The sequence below is a fragment of the Triticum dicoccoides genome, chromosome 5A (assembly GCF_002162155.2).
Source record: "Triticum dicoccoides isolate Atlit2015 ecotype Zavitan chromosome 5A, WEW_v2.0, whole genome shotgun sequence".
In the NCBI taxonomy this organism is placed as follows: domain Eukaryota; kingdom Viridiplantae; phylum Streptophyta; class Magnoliopsida; order Poales; family Poaceae; genus Triticum; species Triticum dicoccoides.
In genome coordinates, this window is record NC_041388.1 from 371,848,607 (window position 1) to 371,855,757 (window position 7,151).

A 7,151-nucleotide genomic window follows, 5' to 3' on the forward strand; every position below is an offset into this window, starting at 1 on the left:
GAGATGCCCTAACTGACGCTGATAGTTACAACTTACAAGGCTCTCGAAAAAACGTTTGTTAACTGTAGTTGCTTTCGGTTTTTCCGAGTTGTTACGGAAGTGCTGCGCGAGAGCCGACTGGCCGGGGAACAGAAGGGCTCCGAGGCAATAATGGAGGCGGCGTCGGCGGAGACGGCGACGATGGTGTTCGTGTAAGGCACCCTGAAGCGCGGGTTTCCCAATCACCCCCGCCTGGCCGCCTTCGACTGCCCCTTCGCCGGCGCGGCCACCACCGCCGCCCCAGCCTCCCTCGTCATCGGGCCCTACTCCGTTCCCTTCCTCCTACCTGCCCCGACTCCGTCCTCCGGCCGTCTGGTCTCCGGCGAGCTCTACTCCGCGTCTCCCAGCGCCCTCGCCGACCTCGACTTGCTAGAGGTACCCTATCCCCCCTCGTCTCAATAGTCAATACACGACTCCTTTCCGGTTTCAGTAATCTCGACCCGACTGAGGCAGGGCACTCACCTCGGCGTCTACGAGCGCCGGCGGATCACCGTCGTGGTTGACGGGACGAGCAAAGAGGTGGAGGCAGAGGCTTACTTTGCGAACGCGAGCTACGCGGAGGCCCTGTGGCTGCGCTGCGGCGGCGAGGCGGCCGAGATCGCGGAGTACACCATGGAGCACGCGGGCAGGTACGTCCCGCCCAGTGGCCGCTCTCCCGGCGTCTCCGGGCTCATGGATGCCGTCCGTGCCTTCCTCGCCACTGCTCCGCCAGAAAATTGAACTGTTGTCCTCTTTCCTTCCGATCATTCTCTGAATGAATTGAAGAATAAAATGCTCCGTAGCATCCAGTACACACCTATATTTATCCATTACTACATTCATACCGATTTCTTAATTGTGAATACGTACTTTTTATTTGGAGAAGTTGCTGCTTGAGTAAAGATGCTTGGAGAGCATCTACGCATTGAAATTTGTATAAGATGCCGTCAACTGTTTCTATAGCATGTTTTTAGTCCGAATGTGATAAGACTTCCGAAACGATAAGGGCCAAACGTAAGAGCATCTCTAGCCGCCCTTAGGCCTTGTGGAATAGGAGGTGCTTAGGAAAAGTGCTTAAAGAAATAAACCAGACTTTTTTTAAGCACCGGTGTTTATTTATACAGGGTAGACCCGGTTCATGTAGGAGGTGATATAAGGGGCGAATTTGTCTGCGGCCGACCAGAAATCGTATATGAAATTGTAAAGTTTTGAAAAGGTGTTTCGCCTCAGAAATGAACGAAAAACACTAGAGATGATCATTCATACATAAATATAATATAGATGATCATTCATATATACATATAGTTCATCGGCGCTAGAAAGCGCGTCGGCCTACCCTAACCCTAAACTGACCAAAATAGAGCTCACCGGTGAGCCCTGCAGGTGCGGCGGCGACGTTGCGGTGGCAGCGGTGATCACCCGTCATTGGTGTCGGAGGTGAGGTCGACGTACTCGGCGTCCTGCACTTTGGCTTCGCGGTGCCACTCCTCCTCCTTCTCCTCGAACTCGCACGCCCTGGCGAGGCCCTGCTCGAGCTGGACGTCGCTGACCTCCTCCTCCCGGTGGCGGTGCTGCGCCACCTCCTCCTCCTCCCGCGCACTACGCGCGAAGTTGGCAGCCTCTGTTGGAAATATGCCCTAGAGGCAATAATAAAAGTGTTATTATTATATTTCCTTGTTCATGATAATTGTCTTTTATTCATGCTATAACTGTATTATCCGGAAATCGTAATACACGTGTGAATACATAGACCACAATATATCCCTAGTGAGCCTCTAGTTGACTAGCTCGTTGTGATCAACAGATAGTCATGGTTTCCTGGCTATGGACATTGGATGTCGTTGATAACGGGATCACATCATTAGGAGAATGATGTGATGGACAAGACCCAATCCTAAGACTAGCACAAAAGATCGTGTAGTTCGTTTGCTAGAGCTTTGCCAATGTCAAGTATCTCTTCCTTAGACCATGAGATTGTGCAACTCCCGGATACCGTAGGAATGCTTTGGGTGCACCAAACGTCACAACGTAACTGGGTGGCTATAAAGGTGCATTACAGGTATCTCCGAAAGTGTCTGTTGGGTTGGCACGAATCGAGACTGGGATTTGTCACTCCGTGTAAACGGAGAGGTATCTCTGGGCCCACTCGGTAGGACATCATCATATGCGCAATGTGACCAAGGAGTTGATCATGGGATGATGTGTTACGGAACGAGTAAAGTGACTTGCCGGTAACGAGATTGAACAAGGTATTGGATACCGACGATCGAATCTCGGGCAAGTAACATACCGATAGACAGAGGGAATTGAATACGGGATTGATTAAGTCCTTGACATCGTGGTTCATCCGATGAGATCATCGTGGAACATGTGGGAGCCAACATGGGTATCCAGATCCCGCTGTTGGTTATTGACCGGAGAACGTCTCGGTCATGTCTGCATGTCTCCCGAACCCGTAGGGTCTACACACTTAAGGTTCGATGACGCTAGGGTTATAAAGGAAGCTTGTATGTGGTTACCGAATGTTGTTCGGAGTCCCGGATGAGATCCCGGACGTCACGAGGAGTTCCGGAATGGTCCGGAGGTAAAGATTTATATATAGGAAGTCCTGTTTCGGCCATCGGGACAAGTTTCGGGGTCATCGGTATTGTACCGGGACCACCGGAAGGGTCCCGGGGGCCCACCGGGTGGGGCCACCTGCCCTGGGGGCCACATGGGCTGTAGGGGGTGCGCCTTGGCCTACATGGGCCAAGGGCACCAGCCCCTAGAGGCCCATGCGCCAAGATAAAGGAAAAAGGGGAGAGTCCTAAAGGGGGAAGGCACCTCCGAGGTGCCTTGGGGAGGATGGACTCCTCCCCATCCTTAGCCGCACCCCTTCCTTGGAGGAGGGGGCAAGGCTGCGCCTTCCCCCTCTCCCTTGGCCCTATATATAGTGGGGAAAAGGAGGAGCAATCATACCGAAGGCCTTTGGTTGCCTCCCTCTCCCTCCCGTGACACATCTCCTCTCCCGTAGGTGCTCGGTGAAGCCCTGCGGGATTGCCACGCTCCTCCACCACCACCACGCCGTTGTGCTGCTGTTGGATGGAGTCTTCCTCAACCTCTCCCTCTCTCCTTGCTGGATCAAGGCGTGGGAGACGTCACCGGGCTGTACGTGTGTTGAACGCGGAGGTGCCGTCCGTTCGGCACTTGATCATCGGTGATCTGAATCACGACGAGTACGACTCCATCAACCCCGTTCACTTGAACGCTTCCGCTTAGCGATCTACAAGGGTATGTAGATGCACTCTCCTTTCTACTCGTTGCTGGTCTCTCCATAGATAGATCTTGGTGTTACGTAGGAAAATTTTTGAATTTCTGCTACGTTCCCCAACAGTGGCATCATGAGCTAGGTCTATTGCGTAGATTCTATGCACGAGTAGAACACAAAGTAGTTGTGGGCGTTGATATTGTTCAATATGCTTGCCGTTACTAGTCTTATCTTGATTCGACGGCATCGTGGGATGAAGCGGCCCGGACCAACCTTACACGTACGCTTACGTGAGACCGGTTCCACCGACAAACATGCACTAGTTGCATAAGGTGGCTAGCGGGTGTCTGTCTCTCCTACTTTAGTCGGATCGGATTCGATGAAAAGGGTCCTTATGAAGGGTAAATAGCAATTGGCATATCACGTTGTGGTTCATGCGTAGGTAAGAAACGTTCTTGCTAGAAACCCATAGCAGCCACGTAAAACATGCAACAACAATTAGAGGACGTCTAACTTGTTTTGCAGGGTATGCTATGTGATGTGATATGGCCAAAAGGATGTGATGAATGATATATGTAATGTATGAGATTGATCATGTTCTTGTAATAGGATTCACGACTTGCATGTCGATGAATATGACAACCGGCAGGAGCCATAGGAGTTGTCTTTATTTTTTGTATGACCTGCGTGTCATTGAAGAACGCCATGTAAATTACTTTACTTTATTGCTAAACGCGTTAGCCATAGAAGTAGAAGTAGTCGTTGGCGTGACAACTTCATGAAGACACGATGATGGAGATCATGATGATGGAGATCATGGTGTCATGCCGGTGACAAGATGATCATGGAGCCCCGAAGATGAAGATCAAAGGAGCTATATGATATTGGCCATATCATGTCACTACTCTTATTTGATTGCATGTGATGTTTATCATGTTTATGCATCTTGTTTACTTAGAACGACGGTAGTAAATAAGATGATCCCTCATTAAAATTTCAAGAAGTGTTCTCCCCTAACTGTGCACCGTTGCTACAGTTCGTCGTTTCGAAGCACCACGTGATGATCGGGTGTGATAGATTCTTACGTTCACATACAACGGGTGTAAGACAGTTTTACACAGCGAAAACACTTAGGGTTAACTTGACGAGCCTAGCATGTACAGACATGGCCTCGGAACACAGAGACCGAAAGGTCGAGCATGAGTCGTATAGAAGATACGATCAACATGAAGATGTTCACCGATGATGACTAGTCCGTCTCACGTGATGATCGGACACGGCCTAGTTTGACTCGGATCATGTAATCACTTAGATGACTAGAGGGATGTCTATCTAAGTGGGAGTTCATAAGATGAACTTAATTATCCTGAACATAGTCAAAAGACCTTTTGCAAATTATGTCGTAGCTCGCGCTATAGTTCTAATGTTTAGATATGTTCCTAGAGAAAATATAGTTGAAAGTTGATAGTAGCGATTATGCGATCAGTAGAAAGCTTATGTCCTTAATGCACTACTCAGTGTGCTGAACCCCAAACGTCGTTTGTGGATGTTTCGAACATCGAACATACACGTTTTGATAACTACGTGATAGTTCAGTTAAATGGTTTAAGTAGAGGCACCAAAGACGTTTTCGAAACGTCGCGGAACATATGAGATGTTTCGAGGGCTGAAATTAGGATTTCAGGCTCGTGCCCACGTCAAGAGGTATAAGACCTCCGACGATTTTCTTAGTCTGCAAACTAAGGAGAGAAGCTTAATTGTTGAGCTTGTGCTCAGATTGTCTGAGTACAACAATCACTTGAATCGAGTGGGAGTTGATCTTCCAGATGAAATAGTGATAGTTTCTCCGAAGTCATTACCACCAAGCTGCTAGAGCTCTGTGATGAACTATAACATATCAGGGATAGATATGATGATCCTTGAAATATTCGCGTTGTTTGACACCGCGAAAGTAGATATCAAGAAGGAGCATCAATTGTTGATGGTTGATGAAACCACTAGTTTCAAGAAGGGCAAGGAGGGATACTTCATGAAACGGCAAATCAGCTGCTGCACCAATGAAGAAACCCAAGGTAAAACCCAAACCCGAGACTAAGTGCTTCTGTAATAAGGGGAACAACCACTAGAGTAGAATTACCCTAGATACTTGGTAGATAAGAAGGCTGGCAAGGTCGATAGAAGTATATTGGATATACATTGTGTTAATGTGTACTTTGCTAGTACTCCTAGTAGCACCAGGGTATTAGATACCGGTTCGGTTGCTAAGTGTTAGTAACTCGAAATAAAAGGCTACGGAATAAACGGAGACTAGCTAAAGGTGAGCTGACGATATGTGTTGGAAGTGTTTCCAATGTTGATATGATCAAGCATCGCACGCTCCCTCTACCATCGAGATTTGGTGTTTGCGTTGAGCATAGACATGATTGGATTATGTCTATCGCAATACGGTTATTCATTTAAAGAGAATAATGGTTACTCTATTTATTTGAATAATGCCTTCAATGGTCTTGCACCTAAAATGAATGGTTCATTAAATCTCGATCGTAGTGATACACATTTTCATGCCAAAAGATATAAGATAGTAATGATAGTACCACTTACTTGTGGCACTGCCATGTAAGTCATAATGGTATAAAACGCATGAAGAAGCTCCATGTTGATGGATCTTTGGACTCACTCGGTTTTGAAAAGTTTGAGGCATGCGAACCATGTCTATTGGTGTATATGCATGAAGAAACTCCATGCAAATGGATCGTTCGGACTCACTTGATTTTGAATCACTTGAGATATGCAAATCATACCACATGGGCAAGATGACTGAAAAGCCTCGGTTTCAGTAAGATGGAACAAGATAGTAACTTGTTGGAAGTAACACATTTTGATGTGTGCAGTCCAATGAGTGCTGAGGCAAGCAGTGAATATCGTTATGTTCTTACTTCACAGATGATTCGAGTAGATGTTGAGAATATTTACTTGATGAAACACAAGTCTGAATTATTGAATGGTTCAAATAATTTCAGAGTGAAGTAGAAGATCATTGTGACAAGAGGATAAAATGTCTATGATACGATCATAGAGATGAATATCTGAGTTACGAGTTTTGGCACACAATTAAGACATTGTTGAAATTGTTTCACAATTAATACCGCCTGGAACACCATAGTGTGATGGTGTGTCCGAACATCATAATTGCACCCTATTGGATATGGTGCGTGCCATGATGTCTCTTATCGAATTACCACTATCGTTCATGGGTTAGGCATTAGAGACAACCACATTCACTTTAAATAGGGCACCACATAATTCCGTTGAGATGACACCGTATGAATTATGGTTTAGAGAAACCTAAGTTGTCGTTTCTTAAAGGTTTGGGGCTGCGACGCTTATGTGAAAAAGTTTCAGGATTAAGCTCGAACCCAAAGCGGATAAAATGCATCTTCATAGGACACCCAAAACAGTTGGGTATACCTCCTAATTCAGATCCGAAAGCAATATGGATTGTTTCTTGAATCGGGTCCTTTTTCGAGGAAAGGTTTCTCTCGAAAGAGTTGAGTGGGAGGATGGTGGAGACTTGATAAGGTTATTGAACCGTCTCTTCAACTAGTGTGTGGCAGGGCACAGGAAGTTGTTCCTGTGGCACCTACACCAATTGAAGTGGAAGCTTATGATATTGATCATGAAACTTCAGATCAAGTCACTACCAAACCTCGTAGGACGACAAGGACACGTACTACTTCGGAGTGGTAAGGTGATCCTGTCTTGAAGGTCATGTTGCTAGACAACAATGAACCTACGAGCTATGGAGAAGCGATGGTGGGCCCAAATTCCGACAAATGGTTAGAAGCCATGAAATCCGAGAGAGGATCCATGTATGAAAACAAAGTGT

At 46.8% G+C, this 7,151-nt stretch overlaps 1 pseudogene; it reads left to right on the forward strand.

Moving 5' to 3' along the window:
• Positions 1-135: 135 nt before the first annotated feature.
• LOC119301579 lies at positions 136-994 on the forward strand (annotated as a pseudogene).
• The last annotated feature ends 6,157 nt before the right edge of the window (positions 995-7,151 follow it).